Source organism: Rosa rugosa, chromosome 6, assembly GCF_958449725.1.
Source record: "Rosa rugosa chromosome 6, drRosRugo1.1, whole genome shotgun sequence".
NCBI classification, from domain to species: domain Eukaryota; kingdom Viridiplantae; phylum Streptophyta; class Magnoliopsida; order Rosales; family Rosaceae; genus Rosa; species Rosa rugosa.
The window spans coordinates 4,163,501-4,180,964 of NC_084825.1; the positions used below are offsets into that span (position 1 = coordinate 4,163,501).

The following is a 17,464-nucleotide window of genomic DNA, read 5'->3' on the forward strand; positions in this document are numbered from 1 at the left end:
TGCAATCAATCAAAATTAATTTTTAGTATCTTATTAATTGATACTATTGATAAAAGTATGGGATGCAATAGTAAAAAAAAAAAAAAAAAAATTGTACCATCCACCTGTCATTTGGTAGATAATATGAGTTGCTCTTATATGATCAGGTTTGTTGGTGAAAGTTTGATGCATTTAATCGAACTATTCAGTAATAATACTTTGTAAAAAACTAATAAGATTAGAGAGAATAATATAGTGTAAATAAGGACGACTTGTCCTATGCACGAAGCACAAATATAAAAGCATAAGTTAAGGTGAAACTAATGAAACAAAAAGATAACTACAAATCTATTCATGAAAATGCCAAATATCAGAAGAGAGTGATTCAAATTTACACTAGCTCTTTATTCAAATTACATATTTGTATGATAAAATTTCACATTAAAAAATATACCTTTCTCGATGTATGATTACAAGTAAATTTAAAATTTATAAGATTATATATAACATATCGTGCATTTAGTGTCGGTTGTCAATTGATTTTAGGTTAGATGTCTACTTCTACCCTTTACTAGTTCTTCGAAGAAATGAAATAACATTGAATCTTGTACTCTCAATCTTGTATTGCATCAGTGTCACAAGTCGCTATCATGCTTTGTTAATAGTTGCAATCATGCTTAGACAAACCAACATATTGGTTTTTCCGTTTGCTTGCTACTAGACTACATTAAAAATCTGCATATATGAACTTTCGAAACAATTAGAAACCAGAGCTGTGAAGTAATAACCAAATTCCATCTGAATTGCCTAGTATACTAAAACTGCATCTGCATAAGCCAAATCATTTGGTTGTTTTTGACCGCTATGATGTATAAAATCGCTAGAGGATCTTCACTTTAATAATAACAATAAGGAAGGATCTGCACAAAGGCAAAGGCAGTAGAGAATAGAGAGTACGAATTATGAAAGGACAAGGAAGGAGCATGAATGGTTAGTTAACTTACCAGACAAGAAATACATAGGTCAACAACACGGTGCGTGTTGCTTCTCCCTAATTGCGGCACTGACCAGACTGCGTGTAAACGTGCAATCACTGCATTAACTAACGTGTGTGCTTCTTTCAATTGTTTGAAGTTAAAAGAGGGTACATACATGGCTGGCACATATATTTTAAGAAAAAATGCAAACATCACAGAATAAATATAAAAATACCTTGTGATGAGTTGGGTGTCACATTAGGCATCCTTATCGCAAATGGAGAAATTATATTATCATGTATTTGTGGTTTCTAATAATTTAATCGATTTATGTAGTATTGACGTATTGTCTTATTGGTGATTGATTTATTTTTTATTTTTTTTTAGGGCTGGGCTCAGTTTGGGCCTGAAACCGCAACCAAACCGTTTATTTCGGTTTGGCTTTTTTCCCAACTGCAACCGCATTTCCAAACATCTGGGCCGCATTTTCGGTGTAACCATTTTTTCGGTTCGGGCCGGTGCGGTTTCGGTCTGCACCGAATTGTAAAAAAAGTAATCTGGCAAAGTCCAAACAGCCAAAGTACCAAATTGAACTTCAAACGTTAAAATGATCAAATGCAATCTGCCAAAGTACCAAATTGAAATGATTAAAATCCAAGGTCTGAAATATATTACAAAACCATTCCCAAAGTCTCAAATGAAACCAAATTAAACAAGTGCAGATGTGCAAGTTCAACAGACCAACAAATTTGAAAAAAAAAAAAAAAATAGACAACAAGCAAGCTGCAACAGGTACAATAAATGCAGCTCCAATCTGCCGATTCAGCCCCATTCATCGAGTCACTAATCAAGTAAACCCAGTATTCCAGTAACCCACCAACCAATCATCCTCTCTCATTTGATACCCAGTAACCCTAAACACCAAACCAGCTTGCAGTTCTCAAACTCCTTCAAAAAATGAAAAACCAATCATATACAGATGAAATCGAGAACAGAAGAGAAATAGAGAAATCGAGTATCCGAACCTGAATAGTGAGAGGATATGGTCAAAGACTTCGGCTGGGCTCGAAGGAAATCCACCTTGCAGATCTCGATCTCCTTTAAAAACATGAAAAAACGAAGATGTTAAGTTGAGGAGAAGAGAAGATGAAATCGAGTGCAGAAATAGAAGGAAATCCACCTGAGTAGTGAGACAAAGCACCGGCACCGGCGCCGTCAACGGTCAGTCGTCGAAGGCTTCGGCTGGCCTCGAAGGAGAGAGTGAGAGGAGAGAGTGAGAGAACAGGTCGAATGCGGCCACTTTGGGGTCTTACCCTCTTTAGGGTTTTTGTCAGATCGAGTGTGGCCAAGTCTAGGTAAGCTTGGCCTTAGGGCCAATCAGAGATTGATAGGTATTAAAAATAATTGAAAATATATAATTAATTTAAATTCGGGTCGGTCGGTTTTAATCCGGTCAGTTCGACACCTGGACCCGATTCCGACCCGAAGTGGAGCGGTTCGGTTCGGTGTGTTCTCAGAACGGCATCGTTTTGAATGTGGATCGGTTGCCGCACCGGAATTTGAGGTTCGGTCGGCTCAGTAACCGGATTTCTGGTGCCAAATGCCCAACGCTAATTTTTTTGGCTTAATGGCTTAGTGGTTGTTTACAGAGGATCGATAGTGTTTGTTTGAGATTGTCATTTGCAGATCGAACAACGACTATCGAGGGGATCAGATCCAATCTCAGCGAAGGTGATTGGGGGATTGGATTGCAGCAAGAGCCAAGAGGTTGGAGTGGGCTTGGGCTAAAGATTGGATCTTGTCAATGTTTGAAAAGTCGCTAGGCGCTAGTCGGGCAGTGGCCAGGGCCCAGGGAACTAGCCCCCAGACGCCTAGGCGATTTTATATTTTTGAATTTGAATTTTATTTTTATAGCATTTATTTGTATCTTGAAGAATATATAAGGGTTTTTTGTCCATTTACCCCATTTCTAAAGATTTTTTTCTCACTTACCCCATTAAGTTTTTGTAATTTCCCATTACCCAAAACACTTTAAGAAAGTCTTCCTTAATACCCCATTAATTTTTTTTTAAAGACTTTTTTACTCTCATCCCTTTGTTACTTAGAAAGAGAGAGATAGAGAGAAAAACCATAGGAGACCTCGCCGGAGCCCCGTCAATGATGGCCGTATTTCGGTCACTGGTGGTAGGAATCCGGCCAACTTTCGCCGGAATCCGGTCATTGGTCACCAGACAAATCACTAGGCACTAGTCGAGCAGTGGCCAGGGAACTAGCTAGCCCCCTGACACCTAGGCGGTTTTATATTTTTCAATTTTAATTTTAATTTTATTTTTATAGCATTTATTTGTATCTTGAAGAATATATATAAGGGTTTTTGTCCATTTATCCCATTTCTAAATATTTTTTTCCCACTTACCCCATTAAGTTTTTGTAATTCCCCTTTACCCAAAACCTACAAAACACTATAAGGAAGTCTTCCTTAATACTCTTCTCAAACTTCTTCTCAAAAAAGTCTTCCTTAATAACCCATTAATTTTTTTTTTTTTTTGAGATTTTTTTTACCCTCATCCCTTTGTTACTTAGAGAGAGAGAAAAAAAAACCATAGGAGACTTCGCTGGAGCCCAGTCACCGATGGCCGGATTCCGGCCAACTTTCACCGGAATCCGATCATCAGTCGCCAAATTCTGGTTACAAGACTCCGCCCACCAGACTTTTCTGAAAACCTCATCAAAGGTCGTCACAGATGTCAAAGGTCGCTGGAAAGGTTTATTGTCCTCAATAGACGTCTATTGTCCCCCAATAGGACTTTCGGTCATCGGAATAGGAAACTAATCTTCCTAAAGTTAGACAAATAAAACTTTGATTAAAGAGAAAAAAAAAACGAGGAGATTACATCAATTCAATATGTCTATTGCCCCCCAATAGATCTTTAATGAACCTCTATTGCCCTCCAATATAACTTTTTTTTTTCTTTTCTTTTCCTTCTCTGATTTCTGCCCATAGTTTACCAAAAAAAAAAAAAAAGACATTTGATTTGGGAACCTAACACAACAAATTGAAATTCTCTCTTCCTGCCTCGCACATCCGGTCAGTCCAGGCCGCCAATCTTAGCTTCCGCGGAAGCTTCTCCAACCAAACCGGTCACCATCGTCCAATGTCGCCGTAGAGAGAGAATTTTGATTCCTCGCCTAACGAAATCAGTGCTGCAGAAAATTCGTCTTTCTTTCTCTCTTGCTCTAGGCGGTTTCCGTTACAACATAGTCGATTACTTCTATATGCTTAACCATGACCGGCGGCGGATCAGAGAGCTGATCGACCTTGATCGTCAACGAGAACGAGAGGTCCAAGGTGAGCTCCGGTGACGAGTGGACTCCGATGTGGTCATGAGTTTATGACAATTATGGAAGGCTGGAGGGTGTACTGTTAGTCTTCTAAAAGAACACTTTTCATGATTAAGTAGATAAGAGTCTTGCCATTATTAACGGCAACAGAAAACTTATCTGTAGTTCTATACAAAACTTTACTTAATTGGCAATCTCTTTATAACCGAAGAATCTATCAACCTCGCTAAACAACCCAATTTCCACTTTTTTCCCAGACTCGTAGAGTCACAGTACACTCAGTCTGAACCAGTTCAATGAAAATGAAGATAACAACATAAACAACAAAACACCACACTGCTACATAGTAAACTTGCTCACTTAGAAAGTTGGAATATATAGGAAGTAATTAGAAACAAAGTCTGCAACTTTGAGTTCAAACTGGATTAAAGCACACAGTGCACTCAACACCACCATTTTCTATGTTTGGATAATCTACAAGATTTTTTCCCCCATGAAAAAGATCATCCACTGGATTTTCAAACAATCAGCAATTGTTTTAATAAACATTAAAAAAATGGCAATTGCATTAGCGAAGCATCACTTGATTCAATTCCAAACAATCAACAGCTACAACAAGCCAAACATGGATTTCATATACCCAATCAATTAAGAAACAATAATTTCAGAAGACCCAATCAATTAATCCAATCAATAGACCCATCCAAAGAACGAAGAGCTGATCGAATTTGATTGAAACTTAATAACAAGGAGAGATAAAGACAAAGGCTAAAGATTGAGAGAGAGAGAAGCAAAATTGGAGATGAAGTTCTAAACCTCATAATCGGATTGAGAAGTCAGGAGGCGGCGACGCCGGGGGGGAGGGGGGGAGGGAGAGACATGCCGTGGTCGACGTTCACTTAGGGCCTAACCACCTCCCGCCCAGGCGACTAATCAACCACCCAGGCAGCTTGGGCAACCGCTGAACTTATTCCCACCCAACCCTGCCGATTTGATATTAATGGAATAGGAGTGCCGCCGCCCAGTCCCCAGGCCCCGCCTAGGCGGCTTGGGCGGCCGAGTTTTAGAACATTGGATCTGGTCTAGGATTGATTTTAGAATTGGGTCAGATTTGGGGAAAGGTTTTTAATTTCTCTTAAACTACTGAAATTTTTGTAATTTAAGGGGGTGTATTGTATTTGGATTTGTGTAGATTTTTTTTAAATGACAGATTTTTTGAAAAGTCCATCGACTCTTTGAAAAGTTGATAGACTGCTATTGATTTCTAAAAACCATTGATTTTAGTCATAGACTTTTTATTGATTTATGAAATCTATATACTTTTATTATGAATGACTTCTATAGATTTCCCAACACATAAAAAGAATAAAAAATAAAACCAATCCATCCCAAACGCAAAACAAGATAATAGCTTGTTGCCTCTCTCAATGGTCAAGTATCTTCTGGTAGATATTGATTCAAATGAATGATTATTACTTTGTCTAGCTAGTATGTTCTCATTCCTAATCTCCCAACCAACATAAAGATAAAATATAAATCACTTGATAGTTAAAGTAAATTATTCTCATCAATCTTGTTTTCGCTGATTAACATATATCATAACAAAATATTGGTCACTGTCTTTATATATATATATTTTCAATCAATTGAAGTTCAATTTTTCAAGCTTCATTTGAACCGTAAATATAAACTCAAATAAATGAGAATAACTAAGAAGACACAATCCAATATTTCATAGGCAACACTATTCTAGGTTTTTAGGGTAGACTACAGTATTTGGGTATTAGTAAACATGTTGGGTACCAAAAACATTGATATCATAAATGATTAAAGAAAACAAAAAAAAAAAACAAGAAAGAGAGATGATGGAAGATCAACCTCTTCCCACGCAGAAAGAAAGTCTATCATAGACTTTTCCAAATCTTTGGTCTGATGGCTGGAAAATTATTGGAGTTTGGTGTGTATAATTAACACTACAAAGTCCATAATTATCCATGAGTTTCTAAGTCATTAAGTATGTATGATATTTTGAATACTTCTGTACTTTCATTCATTTTTAAAAGTCCTAATTGAATACTCCTAGATTTTGGTGGAATTCATAAAGTCTTTTAAAATCCTGATTGAATACCCCGAGACTTTCATGGACTGTTAAAAGTCTATATTGAATACACCTGGACTTTTAAATTCCATAGATTTGTTAAAAAGTTCCACTAATTCCACATACAATACACCCCCCTTAAGTTTACTGATATTTGTGCGATCTCTAAAATATCGCTCCAAAGAATTTTGGGAAAATATATTGATCAAAATATATAGAAATTTCATCAACAGCCGAAATTTTCATAAACCTGAATTGCCAATTGAAATAGGGAAAAGACATATATAGAAATTCCATCAATAGCCGAAATTTTCATCGAATTTCCATAAATCTGAAGTACTAAAATTTCCCCAAAACCTAAATTTCGAACATTAGATTTGGGATTGTATTGAAATTGGTTTTGGATTTGGACTTGGTAGCTGGTTGTCTTTTGTTTTTTATGTTTATTTTTGTGTTTGTTTTTGTTTCGGTTGTAGATCGGTTGTAGAATAAGTCTGACTGTCTGACCCTGACCAATTTTGGTCCTTTTGTTGCTTTGGTCACTATCATGTGTACACTCAAGAAGTGAAGTTGACTCAAGCACAAGTACTTATTGCAAGAGTTCATAGTGATTATCTAATCGGTAAGTTAACGTTTTTCTACCAATGGAGTTTGCACTTTGTTTCAGGGTCGACATAATCATTTTTCCAACCTCATGGTATACTAGAGAGTGCGTAGCTCCATTAATTATTGTTCTTTCAAACATAGGAGGATGTATTCAAACTCGATAGTGTGACATTATGTTATATATAAGGCCCATCAATGATTCTTGTTTTGTATCGATCGTTGACATTAGTAACGTTTTCTTCCATTTTGATAAATGTACTTGATCAAAAAATAAAAAATTGAACAATAAATGTACTCTTGATGACATCTCTGCTGTTTCTAGAGCAAGGAGGAGCTCCTGCTCTAATTCTTAGCATTTTCGTTGTTTTTGTTTGGGTCTTTTAGGCCCCGATTGTAACAAAATATATATATATATATATATATATATATATATATATTGTACACTAATATTCCTTGATTTGAAAACTAAACGGGGAAAAATTTGCAAAAACCTTTATAAAATGGTTTTCTTGCCTTTTTTTTTTTTTAAACAGAATTTGATTTAATTATAATTAGTAGTTATTCACTAGAGTCTTACATGTACTTCAACAAGATATTCGGCAAGAAAATCTAGAACTCTATCTAAGCTAATGCTACTCATTACAAATTATTTTCAGCTTGCGTTTGAGTGAACTTACAGACAAACAATAACTTCATTTCTTGCACGCAATTGTGGTAACCAACAAAAAAATATTAAGAATATCCAGTAACCATCCGTTCACTCTGTCTTATACCTTTAGACCAGAAGAACGGGTTTATCAAAATTACTCAAGGTTCCAAATTCACATTGTCCATAATTATCAACTACCCTTTTGAGACCTTCATTGTTATTAAAAAATCGATCCTTGGTGTAGTATAGGTGGTTTGATTTGCAATCTATAGCTGATGTAACAACTGGTAATGATAAGATGTCTCCTAGAAAGAGTGCGTATCTCTTAAACTGTTCATTTTAGTCCTGTTAGTCTCATTTGCAGACAACTTCCAAAGCTCAAAACGTTATGTCAAAAGTTTTGCTTCTTGAGGAACAATCTTGCCTCGAGATCCACAATCATATTTTTGTTCTTAAATTCAACAATATAAGTAATCTTAATAGTCATGATCAGGCAGGGTTGAACACTTTGAGGAGCACATCGAATTAATATTCAGTAATATTTAATAGCTAATAGTTAATAATTGATGTTCACTGCATACAAGAACTTCACCGAGATTGTCCAACTCCTCTGTATCCACATAAGTCCATCCTTTATGGTCCTTGTTCATCTAGTCTTAGGGTTTAAGGAATGGCACCACAGGATTACTCATGAGACTTTTCTCAACAAAGTAATGACCAATTCACAGATTTATGTACTGTTTCTACAAACTGCAAAGCAAATTACCATTAAGTTTGAAGGGGGTGATGCAGTTCTTGAAGATGGTTACTTAGAAGAGAGGATGAAATTCAAGAGTCTCATTAGGTCAGCCAGAAACTTGATATGTGCATCTGCAGAAGATGAATGGACTATTCTGATCATCAATCCTAGGACTCACTCATGTAAGAAGATAAGAGAATATCATATTGGAGACTTAGAGGATGCGCGACATCCCTTTGGTTTTGCTACAGAGAAGCTGAAAAGGAGCATCAATTTGTAAGATTACACACAAGGATTTTAGAGAACGAGCAAACCACCTATGACAACATTTTCTCAGTCAAAGGCGTAAACTGGAGGAGAAGAGAGTTTTCTAAGATCACAGTCAAATCCTTCTGGACAACAATTAAACAACCTAATAAAGACCCACAGTATCGATTATCAGGCACTGAGAACATTATAATTGTGAATTCCTCATGTATTGTATCATAGGGTTATTACAATAAATAGTACTTGAACTTATCCTCCATTTATGGATGGTATCTGAACTTCAATTTTTTTTATCACAACTAGTATCTGAACTTTTCCGTTTCATTTTAAATGGTACCTAGTACTAATCTCAGTTAATCTTCGGTTAAAAACTGACATGTGTCTAGCATGTGACTCATTTTTCAAAGAATAAATTTTTAAAATTAAATTCTTTTTTCTTTATCAAATTTGTTGTTGTTGTTGTTGCTAATTTCACTTATTTACACTTATATTGTGACTATAAAAAATGAGACTATCAAAAAGAAAAACTTTCAACTTCAATTAAAAATATGAATGATAGGGAAAAAAAAAAAAGGAATTACGAAAAGTTTTGATAAGTTTTTGATTTTAAATGTTTTAAAGTTCGTTCAAAAAAAAAATTGTTTTGGATAAGTAGAACGTAGAAGATGGTAGATGCATTTACCCAAAAAAAAAATGTTTTGGACGTAGAGGAGTTAAGGGTCAAGTAAAACGTAGAGGTCACAATTTATGTACTTCGTAATACTTGATATGTCTCAGCTAGCACCTACTCAGCAGAATCAGAATCCCCATCCTCGAAAGAGAACTCTACCTTAAGGTAGGGTGGCAGTTCTGGATTCGGCATAGCCGAAACCCTTTGGGCGAACTCCCGTAGCTTCCTCTGCAAAGATGACATAAGAGGGTGAGAGAGAAGAGGAAACTCATATTATTGTAAACCTATCTATACTTCTTCGGTTATATTTATCCAACATATCATCTTGCTAAGACCATGTCATCCAAGCTCACTAATATTAAATGTCTAAGACTCTGTTTTTGTATACAATAAAAGAATACGTATACCTATGAATTTTAATAGGCATTCATCTCTATCTAAAGAAGAAGATGATGAGCAAGCTACATATGGCAAGCCGAAGATAAATAACCGGGTGGTTCTATTCAGACCTTCAAATTTACTATTTAGACCTCTCTTAATTTTTGTAAAAATTTATTTCCCGTTTTACCCTTTTTTAGAAAAGAAACGAGTTTAATTGTATGCATCGCTTTTATTTTAGGAAATAAAAAGGGAGTTGAAATTTGCACACCCTATTTTACATTCTACACACCCCTTGTGCTGCTTTTACCAAATCACCCCTATACTCTCCCTTCCACAGCCTACAACTGAAATTCTCTCTCTCTCTCTCTCTCTTCCTTAATCTCAGACCCCCACAACAATGGCAGCTAGCCCACTCGACTCAACCCTCACTAGCTCAACCATCTCGGGTTCCAACCCTCCTCTTATTACTCCGACGTCGTCGACGCAGTCGGCCCCAGCGTCCCCGCCGTCTCCAAGTTCATCATCGCCGATCAGTCCCAGTTTAACATTGATAATTACAATTAAGTTGAATTTGATTGCGGAAATTTTGGGCGTTTGAAGGTTTGGAGTGCCGGGAAATTTGATTTCTTTCAGTCTTTGTTAATGCTCAAAGTCTGGCGGTAGCCAAACCTTCGTTTAACGCAGGTCCGGTGGGCGGACCGCTATTCTGTATACTCGGTGATCTTCGCTGGCTGTCAAATGAAAGACAGGGCGTCAGAGGGAGACCGCGTTGGGCGGTCTTCACTTCTCCGATGCCTAAGTCAGCCAATACATATAGGCAGCACAACAATAAATGAGTAGTAAATGCGTAATTAATGAGGAGAGAGGAGAAAACCTTTTATAGGTGAGGAGAGGTCTGATCTTCTCTTTGTTTTCGATGTGGGACTGATATGCTTCAGTTCTTAGTTTCAGTAGCTTCTGACGCTGTCTTGGCGCAGCGCGTGGCGGCGCGTCGGCGGTGATCTGTGGACGATCCTGTGCTCAGGACTTAGCCCGCCTGGCTGTCTATCCGTAGGACATTACTTTGGTGGGAGTTGGTACTTCTGGCGGTACAATGAGCGTAGCTCATTATAGCTAATTATGCTTGTAAATGTACATGTAGGTACAAGTCCCCCAAGTCCCCAGTCAAGGAGGGCAATCTTGGTTGGGGAGTTGATCGTCGGTTTGAAGCGTTTCTTCCGCTAGACTTTGCAAAAGCATAATTAGCGTCAGTTGGTTGTCAACCATGGATTTATTGAGCAAACGCTTTATACCCTTTCGGGTGGGCCCCTGCAAGGCCCCCCAGGGAGTCCCCCACTCCCCGGCTAAGATGGACCTCCGGAAGGTCGGTAAATTGTTTGTTGAGGGGGAGCTGCACGGAGCAGAGGGTGTTGGGTAGCGAGCCCAATCTTAGTACCCAAGTGACGGGGGTCAACGCCTGATCAGGGCCGTCGTAGACTGTTGACTAGTCCCCGTGTCCCGTAGGGACAATCTGACCGTAACGCCGCGTGGCGGACGTTTTGGCAGAATGAGGCGTGGCCTCGGGATCCGCCGCTGGCGGATATCCCCCCGCTGGTTGAAGCAGGAAACAGCGTCCAGTGGACGTGCTTGGAGGTATTTTATTGAGCGGTATCGCGCTGAATAAAGTACGCGATATGCCAGATGAAAGAGGGTTCCGCTAGCGGTGTGTGGCGTAGCGGAAGATGCCCCGTTTGCAGGCTGACAAGGGAGAAGCTCCACTGTTGGAGACTTTGATGGTGACGAGACTGGCGGGGCTTTGCCCAGCGGAGACTTCGTCACGAGATGAAAAGTGAGAAGTTCCGCTGGCGGAGACTTCGTCAAGGGATGAAAAATGAGAAGTTTCGCTCAGCGGAGACTTCGTCACGAGATGAAAAGTGAGAAGTTCCGCTGGCGGAATTTCGCTCAGTGGAGACTTCGTCACGAGATGAAAAGTGAGAAGTTCCGCTGGCAGAGTTTCGCTCAGCGGAGACTTCGTCACTAGATGAAAAGTGAGAAGTTCCGCTGGCGGAGTTTCGCTCAGCGGAGACTTCGTCACGAGATGAAAAGTGAGAAGTTCCGCTGGCGGAGTTTCGCTCAGCGGAGACTTTGTCACTTGTTGAAGTTGGCCCAAGTGGTTGCTTCCATTAGACGCTTCGTCTGATGGTGGCTGACACGTGGCAAACTGCGAGAGGGTTAGCGTCCGGAGGCTTGGTCTCTTCAGTCCGGCCGTCTTCTCGCCATTAATGCGAGTAATGATGGATTGCGGAACCGAGGCGTCGCTTCGGTTAATCCGGAGAGTTTACTGCAGACGTGGGACACGTGTACGGTCGGTAGGTGATGTCGTTTTTTACTCGACGGCCCAGAATCCCCTGAAGGGGACATAAAATGGGGGGAACGTAGCGAAATTTTGTCAGTTCGACAAAACTTCAAACCCTACTCATCTTCAAGCTCTTCGCGTCTGAGATTCAAGAAAGAGGCTGCTGTGTTTGTGGAGTTCTCGTGCTCGGAAAGACGAAAGCTTCTGTCGTCGGAGACCAACGCGCACCACGATCTCACAAAGTTCAGCGCTGAGGTTAGCATTCTGGTTCTCTGTCCTGTTTCATTTGTTTTGTCGATTTCTGGGTTATTTGCTATTTCTGGGATTGGTGTCTTCCTTGCTGTTCTGGGAGGGTGTAGAGTGTGATTTGGGGGTGGGTTATGGTGTTTGACAGAGAGTTGGTATATAGGGTTTTACTAGATGGTCGAATATGGGTTGAGTGTGTGTTCGTGTTTTGGTATTTTTCTGGGTAGCTGTTCTTGGTGTTCTTGGCTATAACTGGTGTGGGGATAGGTTAGATCCATTTTTGAGCTAACTGATTTGGGTTTTAGGGTTTGGGATGGCTAACGTCGTAGAGATTTCGAGCAGTGAGGACTCCGGGTCTGACGTGTCGTTCAGCGCGGCGGATAGAATTTTTATTGACTCGTTGCGTCCGTCTGCCCATTCAGGAACCTCACTGCCAGAACCGCTAGAGGTTGAGCCGCTACAAACCATTCCTTGGGAAGTAGTCATGGGTCGTGGTTCGCGTCCGGAGAGTTCCAGGACGGGGGAGGCTGCCGCTGCGCAGAATAGACGTGAGGAGCGGCTGGCAAGTAACAGCGCCGCCAGTAGTTCCGCTGAAGGGGGAGATGTGACGGGTGAGGATACCGAGTCGGCATGGGTTCTCCAGGATGGGACCCCCGTTGATGAGGCTGGAGGAAGGATGAATGCCGTCGCCGTCAATCGGTTGAAGCGGGTGTACCGGTTGCCTGGGGTGGTGAAATTGCGTCCGCCGACGGTGGAGGAGAAGGCTTCCATTCTTCCAGCGGGGTTTGCCGCTGTGCATGAGGCAATATTTCGTCAAGGGGTGACATTCCCGCTCGTGCCCAATCTACAGATCTTGGTGTGCGAGTTCGGCCTTGCTTTTGGGCAGATCTGCCCCAACATGTGGCGGTTGATGTTGGCGATGAACTCACTGTGGCGGCTGTCCGGCTGCGAGGGGCCAACTGTGGCGGAGGTACTTCACTTCTACGAACTGGTGTACGTGAAGCGCCAAGGTTGCAGAGGGCAAGTGAATTTGAGTCGCCGCCAGGGAGCGCCCAAGCTGATTGAGAACTTGAGGGATTCGATGTCCTATTGGCGGGGGACCTTCTGCGTTGCCACGGCGGGTTGGGAATACCAAGCGGAGTCGAACGAGGGGGAGCCGACGTTTAGGATTAAGTCGGAGTTTCAGCCTATCCGAGGTTGTCGGGCGGTCTCCGCTGAACACGTCTGGTTTTACGTTATGTACAGCCCTTGGACCGTATGCTAACCATTATTCTTGTTTTGTAGCGGGCTTGCGGTATACCCTGACTCGTGAGGAAGAGTGCCGCGTGGCGCGCATCAGAGGCTGTTGGCGGAATCGCAATTTGCTGGACTTCCGCCTGCTGACCGGTTGGGAGTTGTTGGTCGATCAACAACTGACTCGCGACGTTGGTAAGACACCTCCGCCAGACAGTACCTTTTGCTAGGTTGTTTGAGGCTGACGTGTTCGCATTTTTTTTTTTGTTGTAGAGACTCCGCCAGGGAACAAAGCTAGCCGCGACGCTTTCGAGAAGGCCATGGACCGTGCTGAGATTAACAATTTCTTGGAGGCCATGTACGCCTCAGGGCAGGCGGCTCAGGAGACGGTTGTGAACCCGGAGACATTGGCGCTGAGCCCATCCGAGGTTCCGGTGGTGTTGCCCATGCCGCACCACTCCCACCTTGGCGCCGACGGCCTGCCAGTTGTTCAGGCTGGTGCCACTGTGGAGGGCGGGAAGAAGGGGTCCGCTGCTCCTGCTCCGCAGAAAGAGAGGGTGGTTGCCCTCAGGCGTGGCTCACAGAGGGCGGGACAGCCGGTGGGGACTGCGACGGCGCCCGCTGGAAACACACGGGTGCTCCTGCGGAAGCGCCGGCAGAACGACTCCGCCGAGGAGGATGAGGATGAGGCGGAGGTCATCGGGATCCGCCAGCAAAAGAAGGTTCGACAAGCTCCGCCAAAGGCCCCGGCGGTTGCTGAGAAAGAGGCGGTTGTGAGCGATCTGGACTCCTTCGCCGAATATGCCGAGTTCATGACCGACAGTGAGCGGGAGTTTCTCTTCCATCTCTGCGAGCGGTTGGGCTTTGGCGGCCTAGCGGGGATTTCGCGCCCAACGGCGATTGATAAGTCGTCCTTCAGCTCGGCCTTTGGTCACCTGGCGGTTGGGCTGAATGAAATGTTCCTGGCGGCGTCGAAGCAGCCTCGGATCGAGGTGCAGCTCAGGGAGGAGGTCAAGAGACTCGAGGGGGAGCTTGTGGATGCCAAGGACAGGCTGGCGGATGTGGAGCGGAGCCTGATGAAGGCTGACTGCGATGTTGCGGACGCTTGCGGCAAGCTGGAAGTCGCTATCCAGCGGGATGTGGAGCGAAATGATCACGTCTCCAAGCTGGAGCAAGACAGGGCCCTACTGCAGGAACGGGTGGCCGCTAAGGAGAAGAAGATTGATATCCTGTAGCGGGAGTCTGCCGCCAGGCAAGGGGAGGTGAAGAAACTAGAGGGTGAGGTGGCCCGCCTGAGGGACGAAGGGAGCCGTGCCGCGGCCGCCGCTGTGGGGAAATTTAAACAGTCGGCGGAATACAAAAAGGCGATGAATGACGCGGCGAAGGCGGGCGCCCTAGCCAATGTGGAGATGCTGCGCCAAAAGGGTGCCATTGACTGGGCAAAGGCGTCCTAGCCCGCCGTGCCGCAAGCGCAGAACGATCCGCCGGTGAAGAATGCCCCGCCAGTGCAGAATGTCCTTGACGCTGGCTCAGGCAGCGGAGAAAATACTGCTCGGCCGGTGGATGGTGGCCAGCGGACTCCTCCTACCCAGTCGGATGTGTCCCGTGCCGGTTTTATGGCGGCGCATACTCGGGCGGATGGGACTATAGAGACTCCAAGTCCCACTGCCCGAGAGTCTGAACAAACAAGCCGGGCGCAGCCGCCGCCGCATGCCGCCGAAGAGGATGCGGAAGCCAACCCTTGAGATGCTGAACCTTCCCTTTTTTTTTTTTTTTTTTTTTTTTTTTTTTTGTGTAGCCGCTGAGGCTGAATATTGTGTGGATGTAAAGAATATTTTTGGGTGGGGAGTCCCAGCCCTCAATATATGAAATGAAATTTGGAATTTTGGCTGGTGATGATATGCTTGTACCGCTAGAGGTTTGACTTAGAATTTTCTTTTGCAATCAATGAAACATTAAAGGAATTAAGATTGGTCCAAGTGCACAACGTAGCGGACGTAGTCCGCTGACGATTACTGGCGTTGCCAGTTGCCCTCAGTGCTAGACTTGGTAACAATGGTTTGAATAATTCCTCGTTTCATTGATAACTGACGGATCAGTGTTTACAAAAGTGGGGATGTACCCGTTGGGTAGCTTCCCTTAGCTAAATATTGAACAAAAATTTAGCTAAGTAAAGATGCTCCTGGGTAGTGACATGACTATTTATAGTAATACCGAAGGTGTTCGGTATTCCAAGGGTGAGTGGTTGTGACGCCACCCTTGTCCATTAAGTAGAAGGTGCCAGGGCTAACGACTTCTACTATTTTGTATGGACCTTCCCAAGTTGGGCGGAGTTTTGTTGGCGGTGGAATGACTTCCTTCATTACCCAGTCCCCCAGTTGGAGGTTCCGGGCCTTGACCCTGGCGTTATAGAAACGTGATACCCGCTGCTTGTTTTGCAGGTTGTGCAAATGGGCCTTGTGTCGTTTTTCCTCTAGGAGGTCCTTGTCCAGGTTGATGCCGTCACTGTTTGTTGCTGGTTGGTAGCCCTCGATCCTAGCGGTAGGTTGAGTTACCTCAATAGGCAGGTTAGCCTCAGTGCCGAACATCATACAAAAAGGAGTTTCACCAGTGGCGGAGGCCGGGGTTGTTCTGATGGCCCATAGTACTTCTGGAAGCTTCTCCGCCCATAAACCCTTGGCGGTGTCGAGTTTCTTTTTGAGTAGCTTCTTGATTATCTTGTTTGCTGCTTCGACCTGGCCGTTGGTTTGGGGGTGTGCGATAGATGCAAAACTCATCTTGGTGCCAAGATTGGCGGTGAAAGAGATGAGTTCCTTGTTGTTGAACTATGTGCCGTTGTCTGTAATGATTGTATGTGGGACACCGTAGCGGTAGTAAATGTTCTTCCAAAGGAAGTGAATAACTTTGGCGGTAGTTATTACTGTTAGTGGCTCTGCCTCTATCCACTTGCTGTTGTAGTCGATGGCAACGATGATGTACTTGAACTGTCCCTTGGCGGTTTGGAATTTCCCCATCAAGTCGAGGCCCCATGTAGAGTGAACCCATGGACCGATGATGATTGAAAGTGGTTCCGCCGGTGCATGTGGGAGATCAGCAAACTGCTGGCACTTGTGGCAAGATCTTGATACCTTCCGGGCGTCATCACCGAGCGTAGGCCAAAAGTAGCCCTGTCGCATTGTGCGATTGGCCAGGGATCTGGCGCCCGAGTGGTTTCAACACTCCCCGCCGTGGATTCCTGCCAGCACGACCTTTCCCTCCTCTGGGGTTAAACAGCGGAGGTTGGGGTGAGTGAACCCCTGGCGGTAAAGCTTGCCATTCTGGATATTGTAGCGGGTTGCTCTCCGCTGAAGTTGTCGTGCCTTGACCTTGTCTTCTGGCAATGTCCCGTTGCGCTTGTATTCGATAATCTCGTTCATCCAGCTGGGATTGATATCAATGTTGAAGATCTCCACCAGGGTTTTTGTGATGCTAGGCTTATCAAGACATTCCACCCTTGTGTCCGCTGGACTTTGGTGTGGTTGGGCGGTAGCCAATCTTGCCAGTGAATCAGCCTGGGCGTTCTTTTCCCTGGGGATTTGTGTGATGGTATGAAATTTGAATTTTTTCAGCAGGGTTTTGACGTACCCCAAATATGCCGCTAACTGCTGGTCCTTGGCTTGGAAGCTGTCGTTGACTTGGTTAACGACTAATTGAGAATCGCTGAAGATGTTGACGCTGTCAGCACCTGAGTCAATGGCGAGTAGTAGGCCGGCGATGAGTGCCTCGTACTCCGCCATGTTGTTTGAAGCCTTGAAGTTGAATTTCAACGCGTACTCCGCGTTCAGTCCCCCGGGTCCTGTTAAGATGACTCCGGCGCCGCTGGCCTTGGCGCTGGCGGAGCCGTCCACATGCAGGTTCCAAGCTGACTGTAGAGGAATTACCTCCCCAACGGTTACCACTTCT

General features: G+C 43.4%; 1 long non-coding RNA gene across 2 annotated transcripts; it reads right to left on the bottom strand.

Moving 5' to 3' along the window:
* Window positions 1–1,723: 1,723 nt before the first annotated feature.
* LOC133717527 (uncharacterized) lies at window positions 1,724–5,453 on the bottom strand. Of its 2 annotated transcripts, none has more exons than XR_009849699.1 (3): window positions 2,137–5,453; window positions 1,982–2,054; window positions 1,724–1,870 (listed from the first exon to the last, which is right to left on the bottom strand). It is a non-coding gene; the product is annotated as an uncharacterized LOC133717527 (long non-coding RNA). The 2 variants fall into 2 exon arrangements; XR_009849698.1 differs by having other exon boundaries at window positions 1,724–1,904.
* Window positions 5,454–17,464: the final 12,011 nt, after the last annotated feature.